Below are 20380 nucleotides of genomic sequence, written 5' to 3'. Positions count from 1 at the left end.
CTGGAGAAGCATTAAAGTCTCCTGATAAGGAATGATTTCAAAGAGGTAATGGCATTGGCCAGAAGACTTTTTTTTTTGGTGAGTCAGGGGTACTGTAAGGAGAAGGCCCAAGTGAGGTGGATGTGTCCTGCTGGGGCCACGTGATGGGCTTGGCACTTTGACTAGGGCTCACTAGAGCCCCTATTCATCTCCTATTTCTGACAGTGATGAATGCCAGAGACCAAAGAGGAAGAATAATATATTTACAACAGAGGTCATAGAATGAGGCCAAGGACCCAGTTACATTTCTGCCCCATTATGACCTTAGATTGCATCCCTGCCTCTGAAAGCATCTTCTCGGGACCTGTGAGTGATGACATGCTCTTACCTGTGCTGACCTCTGTTGCCTTGTCTTCTACCGTCTCCCCTACCCCAAAACCTCCACTTTGCCCCAGTCCCCAAGGCCATCTCTTTGTTCTTGGACCATCCCAAGCTCACCCCTGGCTAGGGGCTTCTGTATTTATTGTCCTCTCTGCCAGGAACATTCCTTCTCTAGATATTTGCATGGCTGACTCATTCTCATGTTTCAGTCTGAGCTCAGTTAGCAACTTTCTGTCCCCTGCTCTGGCACTTTCCTTCATACTGTCCTATTTTATCTATAGCACTTATCACTGTCTGAAAATAATCTCTCGATTTATTTTCTTCATATCGTCAGTCTTCCCCATTAGACTGTGAGCTCCATGAGAGCGGGGATCGTCTATGTCTTGATCACTGCTGCAGCCCCCCAGGCTTAGCAGAGAGAAAGCACTAGAAATACATTTGGTGGTTAAAGGAATCAATGATCATCGTAATAGCTACATTTATTGAGCTTTTCCTCTGTACCAGGCACAGGGCCGCAAATACTCTCTCACTGAATTCTCACAGCAACCCTCCAAGGTACGTATTTCTTATCCCACGGTACAGATTAGGTTTCAGAGAGTTTATGTGGCTTTTCCAATGTCAAAGCAAGCAAGTAACTAAGACCTGATTTGAACCGAGGTATGTTTAACTCCCGCGTTACACTCTAAATCAGGAGTCAGCACGCTTTTTTCCATAAAGGGCCAGAGAGTAAATATTTAAGGCTTTCTGAGCCATATGGTCTCCATTGCAACTCCTCACCTCCGTTGCAGAAAGCAACCACGACTATACATACACAAAGGGGCGTGGCAGTGTGCCAGCACAATTCTATTTACAAGCCGTGGGCAGGATTTGGCCCAGGGACCATGATTTGCAGATCCCGCCTTTAAATCATCATTCTATCTGTGCTTTGCTAGAAGGGGGTTAAACAAAAGAGGAGGAGGGAAGTAAAAGAAAAGCATTAAAATGCGTGCCCTTCAAATAAGAAAGACAGCAGGTGGATAAACTAAGCTTAAAAAGGCAAAATAGGCGATGGAGTTCTGGTAAGAGTTAAGACTCTACTTCTTCAACTTCTCACCTAACTTATAACCATCACTGAGACCACAGGACAGTTTGACGCAAATACGGTATTCTGTCTGAACCAAGTTTCCATTCATATTGCAATTATCCGTGATTTCACCTGCCAACACCCTAATAGACCACACATACCCTCCATCCCAAGCAGGCCCAAGATAGGCAAGATTGAAGGATAAAGTATCCCGAGGCACTGTGACGATTAAAACTCTTCCTCTCTCAACCACTGAGCCTGAAAACTTCAGTCTTTTCTTCTCAAGCAAAGGTATGAGTTCGTTGGCAAAAGGTGAAAGACAAGATATGAATCACAGGTCAGAGCCAGCCCAGAGAAATCTCCCGCAGCCTCATTGAGAAGGTGAACATATTGGTGCCCAGGGGTTTAATCAGAGTGGCTCTCAAGACTGAATATCAGCATTAACGCGAAAGACCAACTCCCCAGTCCCTTGAGCCTGGGCTGCAGGGTAAGGGTTGAACTTTGGGAAGATGGGAGGTAGGGACAAAGGTGGTTTCTATAGTGCTTGGCTATGCCGGAGGCTTGGGGGCAAGGCCTCCTCTCTGCCCTGTTTTTCTCTCAGGCAGCCCTAGGGCATTAGAAACACTGTAGACAAAATACTCATTTCTCTCTTACCCTGAAGAAAGTGTCCCTCTAGAAACAGCACGTGGCTCTTAAACCAAGAGGTGCATTTTCCTCAATCTGTATGCAATTTTCTGAACATGGGCTTTAAATAGTGACAAACATTCAAACCTTAGTCAGGCTCCTGAAGCTTTTCCGAGGCCCGTGTGTGTGCTTTCTTGTAAAATCCAGTTTTTCTAAGAACGCTGCTAAGTCAGTTTCACCAGAGCCCCCATCTTTGATATCTGATTGGGTTCCTTATCCTCTGCCATCCCCCAGGTGATATCTGACACCCGAGACTACAGCAAAGAATCCTGTTGGGTCAGTCTACCGAGAATCCCCCTCACCCATGATGTTTCTTCTTGGTAATTTTCCACCCACTGACCCCCAACCTGCCCCTTAGCTGTAAATCCTCACTTGCCCAGGCTGTACTTGGAGTTGAGCCCAATCTCTCACCCCCACTGTAAAATCCCATTGCAGTGGTCCCTATATTTATCACAGTGGTCCCAAGGAAAGCCTGCCTTGCCACCTTTAACAAGTGTTGTTATTTTTTTCCCCTCTAACACAGGAAGGCAGCCCCAGCATGGTAGAACCAGCATCTAGAGATGCAACATCTGACCCAGCTCTGCCTTAACCAGCAATGATGTCCTGGGTACCCCTTGCCACTCGCTTCCTTTTTCTGAGCCTATTTTCCTATCAGTAACACAATGAGTCAATTTCATACCTTTTCATCCACCCAGAAGTCCATCTTTTTGTTGTCTGTTTAACATCTACTATACTTATTGTTTTTAATAGCCACTATTTCAGATCATTTATATTATTAATAAAAATTGATTTCTATGGAACATTTAGTATTTACCAGAATTGTGCCATGTGCTTTCCATGTGTTCTAATATTTAATTCCTCATGAGGAGGAACCCTTGTGATTGCAGACTCACAGATATGACAGCTGAAGTTCAGGGAGGTGACATAAATTTCCCAAGGTCAATCAGAGAGTAAGTGGCAAAGCTGGGATTTGAGCCTGAACCTTTTTCTCTTTTTTTTTTTTTTTTCTGAGAACTACACTGCCTTCATGAGCCCCGTAGCCCCTGGTCAGAGTCTGACCAGAGAGGAAAATGCAGATTCAAACTCCCTTGCCCGGGGCTTCCCTGGTGGCGCAGTGGTTGAGAGTCTGCCTGCCTATGCAGGGGACACGGGTTTGTTCCCCAGTCCGAGAAGATCCCACATGCCACGGAGTGGCTGGGCCCGTGAGCCATGGCCGCTGAGCCTGCGCGTCTGGAGCCTGTGCTCCGCAACGGGAGAGGCCACAACAGTGAGAGGCCTGCATACCGCAAAAAACAAACAAACTCCCTTGCCCTAACATTTTTTTTTTTAATATTTATTTATTTTTGGCTGTGTTGGGTCTTCATTGCTGCATGCAGGATTTCTCTAGTTGCGGTCAGCAGGGGCTACTCTTCGTTGCAGTGTGCAGGCTTCTCATTGTGGTGGCTTCTCTTGTTGCAGACCACAGGCTCTAGGCACACGGGCTTCAGTAGTTGTGGCACGCAGGCTTCAGTAGTTGTGGCTCGCAGGCTTAGTTGCTCCACGGCATGTGGGATCTCCGTGGACCAGGGCTCGAACCCAGGTTCCCTGCATTGGCAGGAGTATTCTTTTTTTTTTTTTTTTGTGATACGCGGGCCTCTCACTGTTGTGGCCTCTCCCGTTGCGGAGCACAGGCTCCGGACGCGCAGGCTCAGCAGCCATGGCTCACGGGCCCAGCCGCTCTGCGGCATGTGGGATCTTCCCAGACCAGGGCACGAACCCGTGTCCCCTGCATCGGCAGGCGGACGCTCAACCACTGCGCCACCAGGGAAGCCCTGGCAGGCGGATTCTTAACCACTGTGCCACCAGGGAAGTCCCTGCCCTATCTTTTTATTACTATACCATTATAGTTTTCACTGGGTCAGGCTACAAAATACCAAGATGTTTTGCCTGGAGGAGATAGTGTAGGACCTGCCATGGATGTTCAATGCATGGTCTTTGCCCTTGAGACACTTAGAACCCAGGAGAGATGATAAAACCCACAGCCCAATCCATGCCCCAGGAGGAGCAGTGCTGACAGCCCACAAAGTGGGGTTCCCTCAGCCTCAATTCCTTATTGTCATTTTTGTGCTCAAGCCAACATGAAACGGTGGCATCTACAAATCTCTGCTTATTGGAGAATCTTTTTCTTTGCTAGGGAGAGGCAGTCCCTTTAAGGATGGACCAATTCAACAATCTGGTGGTACAAGAGATCTGGGGCTCTCCTCGAAACAAACAGTTGAAGATTTGTTTTTGAGATGACATATCAGTGTTGGCATGACAGGGAGGAGGTTGTGGGCACATGGTGGGATAAGGTTAGATTCCCAGACACAGCAGAGCAAGGCTGGCCAAGTAACTGATTTGTGCAGATCTGATTCTCTCAGGGTTGGGGGAGAGAAAAGGGGAATGAGTTTAATTACTGAGTGTCTACTATGATCTATGCACTTTTATATACACTGAGCATTAGGTCCTCACAACAATGTATAACGTTGCTGTTTTACAGATGACGCCAGCGAGAAGCCAAACAGGAATTCTAGCTCTTCTTTCCACGCTTTGCCTCAATGCCTGTGTAGACACCGTCCTGCTCTAATTCAGCTTTTCATGAAGTAGATGGGACTTTCTCAATAGAATATCTGTAAAAAGTATTTAGGCTGTAAAACCTAATACACTGCACCACGCATAGTGGGAGCGCAATAAAATAGGATAAACGAACAGCTCCTAATGTGGTTTCTCAAACACAGATATCATCGGATCCAACAGCTCTCAACTGGGGGTGATTTTGCTCCCCGGGGGACATTTGGAAATGTCTGGAGAAATGCTTTGTTGTCACAAAAGGGGAGGAGTGCCACTGGTATCCAGTGGGTAGAGGCCAGGATGCTGTTAATCATTGTACGATGCACAGGACAGCACCACAACAAAGAATTATGACCCACAATGTGCTGAGGTCGAGAAATTCTGACCTAATCCAGCATGTTTCACAAGGAAACCATGACCCAGAGAGATAAGGAGACTTGCCCAGGTTCACACATCAACAACTGGTTGATGACATCCCCTGGAGCCTCCTACAACGGTTCTTGCCAGACCTCAAGGCTAGCCAGCCAGAAGGCTGCCTGCCATAAGAGGGATGGGTTCAGTGGGAAGGAAAGACCATGTTGGCATAATGGCTCAGGCAAACCAAACACAATTCCACAGGTTCTAAAGGACCAAGACTGTCGCTCTTCAGTCTGGATCATCCCCTGAATAAGCAGCCAAGGGAGGTTCTGGAACTAGGAGACCAAGACTCAGAACACAGAGTGCTCACCTAGAGGCCTTTGCTGCCACCAGCGTCACGCTCCCACTCCCTCCTTTCCTTAGGGTTGCAAACCAAACACAAGGATCAAGTCCAAGAAAGAATTTTCTTTTAATAATTAAATAGGCAAGATAAAAATATTAATGATTGGGTGGTCATATGAGGTCAAGTAGATATTGCCAGAAACTGATTCTCTCTAAAACATATGAGTCCTTTGCATTGTCATTGTCGCCACCAACAATTTTTTGGCCTCTTATGTGCCAAGAGATGTGTTGGGTCCCAGGGGAGAGATGGGCAGAAGGAGAAGAGGTGTCCACTAACATCACACGTAAGTTATATCCTTGACCCCAAGAAGTACTCAGTGCAAACGTGAGGGTCTCCTTTGCAACCGCCTTCACAGAGCAAAGCCAACATTGCAAAATGGGTAAAACAAAACCCTCCTTACAGCTAAATAGCGAAGCCCAGTATGATTTACTCATTTTAAACAACTTTTAACACAAACACTCAACTTCAGCCCAAGAATTTGGACTTTACCACTTGTGTCATCGGGATTTGGTTTGCCTGGGGGACATTTTCTTCTATCCATCAAGCTTCATGGGGGACTTCCAATGCCCTAGATCACACCTAGAATGACAGGGTGACCAGATGCAATATGGACTTCACTTAACCAGAGGAGATGCTTTGACCCCGAGGTCCCTTAACCTAAGAAGGTAGACAGAGGGCCCCCAAAAGGCTACCCTGAGCCAGGGCACTGGCATCTTCTCCAGCAGTCTCTAAGCTGCCTCTCAGTGGAAGCTGGAGATCTCAGTTAACACAACTCTGAAGATGGACTTTTATCTTGAAATTTCAATGAAAAATTAAACATCCTGGTTACACTGAGTACTAATGGCTTTTATTTCCATTGCAACTGCTTTCTGAGACAGATAATTCCCCTTTAGATTTTCATGAGTTTGGCCCAGAAATCGGATATTCAAGGCATTAAACATACAGGAGCCTGGGATGCCAAGAAAACAGTAGTGTCTGTTTAACGATTTGGCTGCCACAGGCAGCTAAGTGTCTTGGGGAAGTGAGTGGAATTTGAATATATCAGCTCTGCCACTCTACTGCAGACTGGAAAATCAGATACTAAGAAAGACACCCCAGGGGCTCCTGCTTGGGTCTGGACATGGGTGCTAATTTCAGGGATGAGCAGTTTGAAGGGCAATGATTCCCAGACCTTGAGCTATCACTTTTTTATGCTGCCCAGTCATAATATTAAAATTAAACGGAACAGAAGTTGACAATCTACAAACAACATCATTTAATAAAGAAAGAATATTTTAACAACCCAACAAGCAGGATGGACAGACTCTCAGAGCAAGGGGAAGTTTCTCAAGTTGAACACCCACAGCCATCTTAAAGACGTGCTACTTTGTCCTTAGTTCATGTGTCACCAGAGACTGGAAAAACCTCATAGACCAGCACCTCTCTGCGGTGTGGAATCTGGGTACTGTGAGTAGCCACTGGAGTTGTGTGGAGAAGAATTAGACTTGAGACCCAGCTTGAATGGAGAAGATATCCCAGGCCAAGGATATGGACGGGGGAGGGGTAGAAATGGGGGCACAGGAGTTGCCCTGAGAATAAACTACCGCTCTGTGGAGGCACCCTCCACGCTGTAATGCTACAGGACATTGCTTGTTTAATCACCTGTCTCTTCCACTGTGCTTTAAGTTCCTTGAGAGTAGTGTCTGTACCTCGTTGCCCTGAGTCACAGAGCTAATTAGATGTGGTGGTATAGCAAGCGGGCCTTTGAAGGAGCAACGGCAAAGCACAAGGGACACACGGTGCTGCTTCCAGGACCCACATGATCTGAGGGTTAGAAGGCACATTTTCTATTATCTAATCACGCATGCAGTTTCTGCCTAGTGTAGTGGAAGGGGGCTCTACCTCCATCCTACCTGGCAGGCTCACCCTGAGCATCAGCCCACAAGATAATTAAAATGCGCCCCAAGGGGAGCTTGATGGGAGCTCGGACTCTTGCTGCCCCAGGAAGGTGCCAGGGGACCGCTGAGCGAAGGCTCAGCTCTGCTGCCTGCGTCTGAGCAGCTGTCTGAACAGAAGCAGGGCCGAGGGTGTGGGGCAGCCAGCCTCCTGCCTGCCTGCTGCCTGATCTTCCCGCTTCCCCATTGCCAAGTCTGAGGAGAGTTCTCAGTCCCGAGGTTTTCACTTTCCCCAGGCCCTCGTTCCTCATAATCACTTTCTGGAATTGACTCAAAGAAAACATCACCGACACAGTTACCAGGAGACACCAGGCTTCAGTTCCACAACAAGTACCCCTTCCCTGCAGAGAAAGTCCAGCCCACGGGGAACTGGACGTTGCTTTCTTTCAAGACTCATTCTGGGCGTCTTTTTTTTTTTTCTTGAGCCAATCTGATTTTTGGCAGGATGTGGAAGCACAATAGACAGAGCAAACCTCAGCTAGACATCCTGCCATCCCCACCGGGCACTGGGTGGAGGCCAAAATCCAAAGCTTACCAAGCAGGTGCGCTGAGGCAAGGGGAGGATGGGGTGGGGAGAGGACTCAGGAGCCCAGGGGTGATGATAGAGCGTTTCCATTAGCCAGCTCAGTGTGACAGCCGGAGCCCCACTAAATATCTGAAATGCAGCTCGGCAGGTGGAGAACTGAGCTCCACCTTGGTGGGATGAGCAAGGCTGTGGGTTCTGGGAACTGAACGGTGAGAGTGAGTTTCCTATTGCAAATATCCTGCCATTTTCCTCTTACGACCTATTGGGGAGAATTTGCTTTGGGGTACTACTCGCTATTCAAAGTCGTGTTGGAGGGCTTCCCTGGTGGCGCAGCGGTTGAGAGTCGGCCTGCCGATGCAGGGGACACGGGTTCGTGCCCCAGTCTGGGAAGATCCCACATGCCGCGGAGCGGCTGGGCCCGTGAGCCATGGCCGCTGAGCCTGCGCGTCCGGAGCCTGTGCTCCGCAACGGGAGAGGCCACAACAGTGAGAGGCCCGCGTACCGCAAAAAAAAATTCTTGTTGGAAATGGTCTTGTGTAGCGTATTATTTATGGCATGGCATCTCTGTTCCTTTCTCACCATCCAATCCTCTGTGACTCTCCCACCAAACAGAGGATTTTAAATCCTGAATTCAGCTGAAGACAGTTACATGCCTTGAGGTATCAATCCTACTGCCTGTCTTCCCACCATGACTGCTCCCTTCAGCCATCACTGGCTAAAACACCGATGACCCTGGGAGGTCCTACTAAGCCTTACTGTGGCGAGCAAGCAACAGGTGGGGGCTGGCTAGCAGACAGCTGAAGGCAAAAGAGTGAGGCCCCAGCTAAGGAAGAGGAGACGAAGGGAGAATTGATATGCCTCTGAGGGTCACGGGGACAGGGTTCCCCACGGGGAAGGTGGGAGAGAATTGAAGATGCTGACGCTGTTCTTTCAGGAGCCTGAGACTGACCATTTCCTTTCATCACTCTCTGCAGGTTTAGCCTCCCCAGCACCTCCCAGAACTGGCTTTGTCTGGAAAAAATGCTAACCAGCTCCTTACAAGAGCCGTCACTGAAGCCCCTGCCAGAAGGCTCACAATAGACACCGTGTACAGTGCGAAAGGAACACGGTGCTCCTCGGAGGCTGAGGGGGTGAGGAAGGGGGCAGCCTTGGGCACACTCATGGCAGCCAGAGAAGATGATGGGCCCACCCCCAAATCCTCAGCTCCCTGCTCTCCTCCCAGCCTGCTTGTGCATGGAATTTCACCACCAGAGATGACCGCCCCAGGTGGGTTAGTCATCCAGGATCGACGTGTAGGAACCTGGGGGAGAAAGACACAGAGAGCCTCTTATCTGGCCCCTCCCACCCCAGCATCCCTGGGAAGGAGTTAGGGATTTTCATCTGATAGAAAAGATCCCAGGGGAGTGAGGATACTGGGCTCCAGCTGGGGAGTAGGAAGGAGGTGCTGGAGAAAAGGGATTCTAGGAGACAGAATCGGCCAATTCTTCCTCCTACCCTCCCTGAGCTTGGGCCCAGCCTCTCTCCAGCAGTGGAGGCCGCTGGGTAGAAGAGCACTGGACAGGGAGTCAGGAGGCTCCCATTTGATCTGGCTCTATCCTGCTGTGGGTCAAGGAATCATAAAACACCAGCGAGCAGCAACTCAGTCTTAGGAATCATTCAGTTCTTCAAAGAGGGCTTTCTTGACTAGCTTTCCACCCCCATCCAGATCAGGTCCTTTGTTCTTTTTCTCATCACAGATGGGGATGACCTATTTATTTGTGTGATATTTTTACTGCCTATCACCTCCCACCCCGTTTACCTGTAACCTCCAGGAGAGCAGGGAGCTTTCTCTGCCTCATTCTCCACTATAGCCCAACGCCTCGCACACAGTAGGCACACACCGCTATTAATGAAAGCAGAATCTCTATTCGCAAAGTAACCCCATGAGAGAAGTATTATACCTATTTTACAGATGAGGAACTTGGGGCTTAGACAATTTAAATAACAAGGTGAAAAAGCAAACTCCAGCAATGGATCTGAATGACCCTTCCCCCATGCTGCACTACTCTTCTAACCAAGATTAGCAGACTGGGGAGATCCCCTTAACCTGCGGGCTTTGGCTTAGGTTTTGGGGGCTGTGATGTTCTAGAACCAGATGCCCAAGACATCTGGGAGAGAGGAGGAACAGGAGAGGGATGGCTCTAGAACAGAGGATAGCTCAGAGCTGTGTCCCCGGGCAGGTGCCCGGTCTTACCAAGCCTGGTGCTAGATCAGGGTCCAGGAAGCATAACCCTGTGTCCTGGGCTTCTCCTCTACCTCTTGATATTTCTCTTGAAATTATTAGGGGGAAGCAGGATTCACTTTGATGAACTTCTCAGACCAATTACTCTGAAGAGTCTCAAGAAACACAATAGGGCCTCAGTAGAGAAAACTCCCTGGGAACCACGAAGCAGTCAGCAAGAAGAACGATCTTCCATCCTGTGGAGCAGTTTTGAGACCAAGCCTTGACAGCATCCTGCCGCAGCTAACAAAGCAGGGACAATCCGTATACAAACACTCAAGAGTTAAGACAACACAGATGGAAACATTTGGAGATTAAGACAGCCACCAAGACTAGAGAAAGGAAACGCAGTTGGCATGGCTATCTCTTAACCTAAAATGCATAGGGAAAAATCAGTTTTAAGCATAGCCATTCAGCATAAAAGTATTCTTTTCCAGTTAATGCCAAAATAAAATCGTTTTTCTTATTTTTGTATCATATCCTCCCCTCCTCAACCACCTCCAGCTAAACCTAACAATTAGAGAGGACGGAATCCATACTGTCATCTCCCTTTCACCTTCATTCCAAGTGACTAAGTCCCTGCTGGCACTGCAAGGAGCCCAGCTTCCATCCGTAGCAAGGACGTCCTTTGACGTCAAGCTCTGTCTGCCCACCTCAAGCTCAAGAAACACCACCGAGGTGGGACTATAATGAGGATGAGAATGGACAAGTCACATCAGGTGCAGATCCCAGACAACGTGGGAGACAAATTCTCCTAAACAAGGAGCTTGGTCCCACTCTTCCTTCTCTGATGCCAACGTCACGAGGATTGGTACCACCAAGTAGGACTTTGAGGATCAGATGTGACAACGTTTCAAGCTGAAGTAACTGGATTTCTCATAAAGTGTGCAGAACCCTCTCAGGACTTCGGGGTTCTGAGCCAGCGGGAAGGATGACAAGGAGGCCAAGGGGGCAGCTAGACCTGGGGAAGGATTTCATGGGGGCAAAACACGCAGACCCGAACGATACCTCACGATCGCGCTTACAGCTCTGTCCAGCTGCAGACAGCTCATTCCTTGGCTCTGCCGTTCTGTAGAATTCCAAGATTCTGAGTTCTCTTTCCTTCCACTTCCTTCCTCCACTTTCTCTGCCTTTCCTGCTTTCCATTTTACTGCCCCAGCCCTTTCCCCACCCCCATTTCTAATGTCTTGACATCCTAAGAAATTAGACCAACAGCCCCAGAAAAAAAAAAATTTTTTAATACCTGTATCCTTGACTTTGTGCTGTTTGAGGACTTATTTCCAACCAGTTGATTAGCAAAGCTGATGGAGACTCTGGAGAAAACAGCCCCAGCCTGAGTGTGGGGCTGAATGAAAATCTCTTCAGGGTGCTTGTTTGTACGGCCAAAGACTGAAGGACTTTGGGTGCTCGGTAGTAACCTCAGAAAAAGTCCCCGGGCAGCAGCAACTCTCCCAGCACAGTTTCGAAACACCACAGGAGGAGGAAGCCCTCTTTAATCAAATAATAACCAGTCAGAGATAAGGCCTTCTAGGCCGAGCTCAGCCAGCCAATCACACGCTTCCTCCTGACCCGCAAAGGCAAACAGACCCAGGGCTGAGTCTGAGTTTCAGGGCTTTTTATAATTTAATGATGCTGCCGCTGGTGTCTTCTTGGCTTTGCCTGGCGGGACTTTCTGACTGGGAAGTGAAGCCCCAAGCTCAGGAACCTCGTTGTCAGTGGAAGCACCTGGCCCAGGGGCTGCAGCTGAGGACCCTGAGCGATCACGTGGCACCCAGCTCCCTGCACAGATGCTTCCACATCACCAAGAGGACCCTTGAAGCAGGCTTGGGTCAGCAGCGGGTGAGCATATTTGACACCAGCTGTGCAACTCATTGACTGTGACCCTGAAGAGGTGGTGGAGACCCCAGTGACTCGCCCTCACATGTTGGAGATGCTTCTCATGCATTTCCTAGGGGTCCTTGATTAGCGGTGACTTCGAGCTTTTCTTTACTCTTCAGCCTTCCCAATCACCCTCCCCTTCCAATGCTATCAGTGCTCTATTAGGCCACAGAGGTATCATAAAGAGGGTGGGTTCTGGAAGCTTAGCAGGCCTGGGAGTGAATAATGGCCCTCCATCTCTCCAGCCCTGAACATGCCTCTTAGCCCCTCCCTCGTTGCTGCAAGGATTAAATGAGAGAACTCTGCCACTTCCCGTGAGGTTGTTACGGGCCCTGAGGAGGTGTAATCAAACCCTTAAGAGGTATTGATATATTAGAGGTCAATATCTAAAGGAACTTAAGAAGAACCCCTTTGTTAGGTGAATAACACTAAGCATCGGCAGAATCCATTTTAGGGCATTTCATCACCCCCGCCTGTTAGCAGTCATTCCCCCTCCCCATACCCCAACCTCCCCATCAGCCATTCAACAATATTTATTTGGCGTCTCTCACTGGGCGAGCACCAAGGTGAGTTCCCCACCCTCACGAAACAATGTTACAGCACAGGAGGCAGCAGTTTTATTAGAGTCCTCAGTGCATGGAGGCAGGACAGTGAAGGGGGCTCTGTCACGGGGGATTTGGCCCCGTCCAAAGGGGACAAGGGAGAAACCAGCAACGGCGCGCGGGAAATGGACTCAAGTCGGGGGGCCAAGTGTAGCCAAACTTTCCCCAAGGGAACTCCCTACGGGTATCAGACCAGGGGATAAAAGAGGAAAAGCAGAGTTGTATCGCCACTCCTTTTAAAAAAATATGTAACAGCCTCATGAAGATTAATTCCCATACCATACAATTCTCCCATTGAAAGTACACCACTCAGTGATTGCTAGTGTATTCACACAGCTGTACAGAATGAATTCCAGAACATTTCATCACCCCACAAAGAAACTCCTTCTCATTAGCAGTCATTCCGCATCCCCTGCCCTCCATTCCCACCTCTGCCAGCTCTTGGCAACCACCAATCTACTTTGTCTCCCACGACTTGCCTATTCTGAACATTTCACATAAATGGAATCATACACTATTTGACTTTTGTGACTGGCTTCTTTCACTTGCCATAATGTTTTCAAGGTTCACTTCATTGCTTTTTATTGCTGAATAATATTCCAGTGTAAGAATATACAACAATTTGTTTTTCCATTCATCCACTGATGGACATTTGGATGGCTTCCACTTTTTTGCTGTTACAAATAATGCTGTATGGACATTCTCCACTCCCTTTTATCCACAAATTCACAATCTCATAGCAGGGAAATAAGAAGGAAACAAAGCAGGTGAGAGAAGTAGCTTTTGAAGGACATCTCTCTAGCCAGAAGAGAGAATATCACAACAGTAGCTGCGCGTGATATTTCCACAAATTTTCACAACACATAAAGCACTGTCATACATTCCCTCTCGTGTAATCCTCCCCTCAAGCCTAGGGATGAGGGAGGTATTATTTTTATTGCCATTTTAAAGATAAGATCATAAAGAATAAGAAAGTTTGGGTAACTGGCCAGAAGTCACCCAGCCAAGAACTGAGGCAGAACTAGGTTCTGCGTTCTTTGTACTGCAGCTCTTCACACACAAAACGGCTTTATTCTTCTCTTACATACTCAGACTTGGCTTCCAGGAAGCGTAGTCCAAGGGAAAAAAAAAGAAGAAGAAGAAAGAAAGAAAAAGAGATTTGACATTATTTATGGAGAAAGTGGTAATTAGGCCAACAAGTAGTTGTTACTGTCTGCATTTTAAAAATTTGTACTTAAGGCTCAAAAAGATTAAATATCTTATAAGGCACAGAGCTAGTGAGCCAGTCATTGCTGATTTAAAGGCAGCTAGGTGGTCCCCAAACACAGGCTAGATCATCTTGCTTTCTTCCTAACATCTAACCAAGAGCAGTAACATGGCTGTTCAGATGGAAGGAAGGGTAGCTTTGGAGGGGGCACTGCAGATGAGGGTGGGCCTGGGTGAAGAAGATGCCGTCCACAGCATGGGGTGTGGAAGGGGATAAGGGAACATGCGAGTCTGAAGATGCAGAGACGGCTATGAAGACAAGAGCAGGAGGAAAGAAACAGAGAACGTGGGGAGAGTCCAGCTGAAAGGCTGGCCAAGTCCCCAGGTTGTCCCGTGGCCAGGAATGTTTCATCGAAACCCTTACGGGCACTTGACAAACAATACGAACAGATGTTCTGAGTGGAATGGTGTGGGAAAGATATCAACCAGAGACAGAGCTAGAGAATCCATCCAGCTTCTTATCACCTGTCCAGACCTAACCAAAGAGCACAGTCCTGTACCACGGGAGAGGGATCCTCCCAGAAGCAGGAGGACAAAGATCTCCATGGGGGGAGATGAGGCCAAGCAGGCCAGGTGAGCACAGGAGATGGGAACAGACACAGCTCACCTCCCAGGTGGAGATTCCAGGGCAAAGTACTTCTTACCTGGGAGTACGGATCACAGCGTGAACAGCAGGAGTGTGGGCATGCCGGAGGTCTGGAACCAGCCAGGCGTCTCATGGCTCTTGATTCATTGCACCAAGACCATGCCAACTTTATTGGGTTTCCTTGGGCCTGTTACTTGTAGAATTCAGTACACAGCAGGCAAAACACTGTCAGAAAAATTCAGTTAGAAAATCTCTCTAAGGTTAGGCCATCTATAAGATCTGAGCCATCTATAAGATCCACTTCTGGAAAATGAAAGGCTCTCTTTAGATCTCCTCCTGCATCAGAGCACCGGGGATTGGGCACCAGGATACAGAACGAGGCAAGCACTTATCAGTACGTTCATCTTAGTGGCAAAAAATACAATATTTTTTGGCACCTACCAGATAGGTGACCAGGTCCCGGACAGTTGCCTTCCCTGTCACATTTTCTCTTCACAAAAACCTGTAGGGTAGGAATACTTATACCCATTTCACGGGATGAAAGAGTAGAACTCAGAGAGGTTAACCAGCTCGCTTGAGGTCACACAGTTAATATGTGGCAGAGAAGGAACTTGAGGCTAAGGTCATCTGACTCCAAAGCCCATGACCTTTCTGTTATTTCACGTTACCACTTTCTTCTTAGATTCATTTTTTTCTGTTTCTGACAAGCTGCCACTTATTCCCATTCTTCCTTCAGTGATTTTTCTAGCGCTCCCAAAATCATTTGTGTGCACGTGTGCATATATAACATGTATGCATCTAGGTTCGTGCTCCTACATATCTGTGAGAATACATATCTGTTTACATATATTCACATGTAAGCCTCCTTGCTTTTATGTACGTGTGTTCTGTTGCCTTCAGAGAAGGGTACAAGTGCCGTTGCTTTTAACTTCCTTGAGGCTGTCTGTCCTGAGACGGTTGATGGCATCGATTGTGTGTCAGCTACTGAGCAGAGAATTTGGCTCCTGTGACCAAGGTTATTTCCCTACTGCAGGCATCTTCTGAGGACCTGGTCCTGGAAGGGGGCTTTCCTAAGTGTCCCTGAACGGGACGCTCAGGCTTAAGATTCTCAAAAATAGAATTTTCAACAAGAGGAGATCAGAGAATTATGGCCCAAACCTAGAACCAGCAAAAGGCAAATGCTGGTCCACTTTGGAATGGTTCTACCTGCTTTCCAAAGTCCTCTCATATTTATTTTCACCGTGACAAACCTTTCAGAGCCAGCAATCGTCAACTCCATTTCACATAAAGGGATTAAAACTCCAGCAATCTTGCTTGGATATGACGCTCCTGATTTCTGTACCACCATCAGCTGTGTGGTCTTGGGCCGGTCCCTTAAGCACTCCACCCTTCTACTCATCTTTATTTGTTTATTTATTTTTGGTCTGCGTGGCGCGGCTTGCGAAATCTTAGTTTCCCAACCAGGGATCGAACCTGGGCCCACAGACAGTGAAAGTGCAGAGTCCTTACCACTGGACCACCAGAGAATTCCCCTATCTCCTCGTCATTAAAACAGAAGTGCTCCGTAGTGTTGCTGTAAGCGTTGGCTGTGTTAAGATATGTAAACTCTTAGAACAGAGCGCGGCACATGCCAAGCTCACAATAAATGTTGGCAATGTACCCTCTCAGTCCTGGTGTCCACTGGAGGTGCCCGACAGCTCTGCAGCCCACAGAGCTTCAAGCCCTGGCTTCCCGCTTCTCAAGACGATCCATCTAGTAGTGGTCGGTCCAGGTTTTTGTTCACACAAGCGAGTGTGCTCTATGATCTTAGCCTCTTCTCATTTCAACAGTTGATCGTTGAATATTCAAGGCAATCCTCCCTTGAATGTGAACTTTCAATGCCTCCTCAGTTTGTCTGTGTACTGGGATTAGGTCCCTGAAACCACAGACTCTGGAGCCAGATGGCCTGTCTTCAAATCGCAGCTCTGCCACTTATAGGCTATGTGACCATGGTCACATCACTCTACTGTTTTGTGCCTTAGCTTTCTCATCTGTAAAATGGGGATAATAATGGTGCTCATAGGGTCATTGTGAGGATCAAATGAGTTAACTTACGTAAAGTTCTAAGAACAGCTCCTGGATGGGACTTCCCTGGTGGTCCAGTGAGTAAGACTCCATGCTCCCAATGCAGGAGGCCTGGGTTCCATCCCTGGTCTGGGAACTAGATCCTGCATGCATGCCGCGACTAAGGAGCCTGCATGTCACAAGTAAGATCCCGAGTGCTGCAACTAAGACCCAATAAAACCAAAAAAAAAAAAAAAAAAACCCAAAAGTAAAAACCAGCTCCTGGTATATTAAAGTCTATATTAGTATTATCATCATGACTCATTTTTACTACAGATTTTTTTTAATTTTAATTACGGTAAAATACATATAGCATAATATTTACCATTATTACTATTTAAAAAAATTTTATTGAAATATAGTTGATGCACAATATTACATAAGTTAGAGGTATACCATATATAATTCACAATTTATAGTTATTATAAAATATTGGCTATATTCCCTGAATTGTACAATATATCCCTATAGCTTATTTTAAACATAATAGTTTGTACCTCTTAATCTCCTACCCTTATATTGCCCCTCCCCCTTTCCCTTCATCATCATCATTTTTTTGTTTATTTGTTTTTTGGAAGGGGTTTTTTGTTTGTTTTTTTACATCTTTGTTGAAGTATAATTGCTTTACAATATTGTGTTAGTTTCTGCTGTATAACAAAGTGAATCAGCTATATGTATACATACATCCCCATATCCCCTCCCTCTTGCATCTCCCTCCCAACCCCCCATCCCACCCCTCTAGGTGGTCACAAAGCACAGAGCTGATCTTCCTGTGCTATGAGGCTGCTTCCCACTAGCTATCTATTTTACATTTGGTAGTGTATATATGTCAATGCTACTCTCTCTCTTTGTCCCAGCCTCCCCTTCCCCCCACTGTGTCCTCAAGTCCATTCTCTACATCTGCGTCTTTATTCCTACCCTGCCACTTGGTTCATCAGTACTATTTTTCTAGATTCCATATGTATGTGTTAGCATCCAGTATTCGTTTTTCTCTTTCTGACTTACTTCACTCTGTGTGACAGACATCTACCTCACTACAAATAACTCAATTTCATTCCTTTTTATGGCTGAGTAATATTCCATTGTATATATGTGCCACATCTTCTTTATCCATTCATCTGTCAATGGACATTTAGGTTGCTTCCACGTCCTGGCTATTGTAAATAGTGCTGCAATGAACATGTCTCTTTTTGAATTATGGTTTTCTCAGGGTGTATGCCCAGTAGTGGGATTGCTGGGTCATATGGTAGTTCTATTTTTAGTTTTTTAAGGAGCCTCCATACTGTTCTCCACAGTGGCTGTATCAATTTACGTTCCCACCAACAGTGCAGGAGGGCTCCCTTTTCTCCACAGCCTCTCCAGCATTTATCATCATCATCATTTTTAAGTGTACAGTTCAGTGGCATCACGTACATTCACATTATTGTGCAAACATCACCACCATCCCTCCACAGAACATTTTCCATCTTGCAAAATTCAAACTCTGTACCCATTAAACAACAACTCCTCATTTCCCCGCCTCCCAGGCCCTAGAAACCATTGCGCTACTTTCTGTCTGTGTGAGTTTGACTACTCTAGGTACCTCATGTAAGTGGAATTGTACAGTATTTGTTCTTTTGTAACTGGCTTATTTCCCTTAGCTTTAATGTCTTCAAGGTACATTCAAGTTGTAGCCTGTGTCAGAATTTCCTTCCTTTTTAAGGTTGTACAATATTGTATGTATATACCACATTGTGTTTATACATTCATCCATCCATGGACACTTGAATTGCTTCCATCTTTTGGCTGTTGTGAATAATGCTGTTATGAACATGGGCGTACAACATCTTACTGAGTCCCTGATTTCAGTTCTTTTGGGAATATACCCAGAAGTGGAATTGCTGGATCATGTCATAATTCTGTGTTTAATTTTTCGAGGAACTACCATACTGTTTTCCGTACCATTTTACATCCCCACTAACAGCGTTCAAGGGTTCCAATTTCTCTACATTCTCCCAAACACTTGTTATTTTCTGGGATTTTTTTGTTTGTCTGTTTTGTTTTGGTTTTTTTCATAGTAGCCATCCTGATGGGTAAGAGACGGTGTCTCATTGTGGTTTTGATTTGCATTGTCCTAACGATTAGCAATGCTGGGCATCCATTCATGTGCTTATTGGCCATTTGTACATCTTCTTGGGAGAAATGTCTATTCAAGCCCTTTGCCCATTTTAAAATCAGGTTGTTTGTTTTTTTGTTGTTGAGTTTTCATCACGATTCCTAAGCACTGACCCCTGTAATTTATATTCTTTGGAGCTTGGTATCATTCAGAAAATAGAAATTGCTCATTTTCCAAATGGCTTACAAGGAAAAAACCAACTGAAAATTGCTGACAGAAAATAAAAGGAAAGGCCAAGCTATTGAATTCAGTGCCTTTTCTTCTTTGCACTTGTACAAACCCTGAGACACAAGGGGATTAGCATGAAATAGTGTTTGCGACCAGAATAAAAACACTCCCTGCTGCTGAATAATCGTCCAGGGAATTTATATGAATGGCCAGTACTCTGAGGGAATTAATACAGATCTTGAGACATAAAGACCATTAGTAATAATATGAACTGATAAGACTGAAGAAATTCAACTCAAAAGGTCAGTAATTGGAAATCATAAAAGCTACCACACCACCAAGTCAAAAGTGTATAAAAAAAGATGCAAGACCTGTGTGTGTGCAAGACAGATTTTATATGTTTGTGTGATGTTATGTGTAGATTGTGTAAGAAAGAAAGAATATATGTGTTAAGTGTTAAAAAATTCAGGTAATGTAATTTAATTCTATTCAAAAGAAGAATAATTGGGCAATTCAAGAATTGGGATTCTGTTTGGTCCTTTGTCACCGAGACTAATTATTTAAGTAAGCATTTCTCCCTTGATATAGATCCTGAACATATGAAAATGTCACTGCATTTCATGGCAGAAAACCAAATTCACTAAATATCATTTCCCATGCAAAGTGTCCTATGAAAGCAGAACTAACACACACAACTAATACGTTTCTTAGTTTTCTAATTAGACTGGAAAGTCTGGGGTCAGAAATCATGCTTTGGGGTTCTTTTATTTTCCTCCACATTGCCTAGCAAAGATCATACACATTATAATATGAACATGACTGTGGTTAGCTACTAGACTAAGCACTCTATATAAAACTCTAACAGCCCTGCAGGATAGATATCATTATGCCCATTTGACAGATAAGAAAATTGAGGTTCAGGAAATTTAAATGCATGATACTAGTATTGTGGATATGTTTTAAAAGAAGAATAGCATCCTTGTTCTTCAGAGACATATACTAAAATACTCACCAGTGAAATTATGTGATGTTGGGGATTTGCTCCAAAATAATACAAGATGGTGGAGCTAGATGAGGCTAAAGGTGAAACAATATTTGCCGTGAGCCGATAATTGTTGAAGCTGGTTGATGTGTGTGTTCATGGTCTATTATATGATTTGTTTTTCTATTTTTTCATGTTTTTTCTATTTTTTTTATGATGAATGGAAAGAAAAGACTTCCTACTACCACATCGTGCTTTACAGAGCTTAACAGATATATGGTAATGAAGTGAATGGCTTTGCCGTTGTTGTGCCTCACCATGGATATAAGCAGGACTTCCGTTGTTAGGAGCCCCACACAAAGTCACACATACTTCTACAGGTTTGTTTTTTGAAATGACTCATCAGACTACAAGGCCCTTCAATACTGTAAGCTTGTTGATGACCCACGTGATTACTGTTCCTG

At 45.9% G+C, this 20380-nt stretch overlaps 1 protein-coding gene across 2 annotated transcripts in view; it reads right to left on the bottom strand.

The window, feature by feature from the left end:
* Positions 1–11638, bottom strand: part of GPAM (glycerol-3-phosphate acyltransferase, mitochondrial) — a 72878-nt gene extending 61240 nt beyond the window's left edge. For both annotated transcript variants that reach the window (XM_060034072.1, XM_060034073.1), the window contains exon 1: positions 11420–11638. The gene's annotated coding sequence lies outside the window, so the exon portion shown is untranslated. The remainder of the gene's footprint in view (positions 1–11419) is intronic.
* Positions 11639–20380: the final 8742 nt, after the last annotated feature.

This window comes from Delphinus delphis, chromosome 16 (assembly GCF_949987515.2).
Source record: "Delphinus delphis chromosome 16, mDelDel1.2, whole genome shotgun sequence".
Lineage (NCBI taxonomy): Eukaryota > Metazoa > Chordata > Mammalia > Artiodactyla > Delphinidae > Delphinus > Delphinus delphis.
The sequence above is the reverse complement of the archived record's forward strand: the minus strand, read 5'-3'. Positions and strand labels throughout refer to the sequence as shown.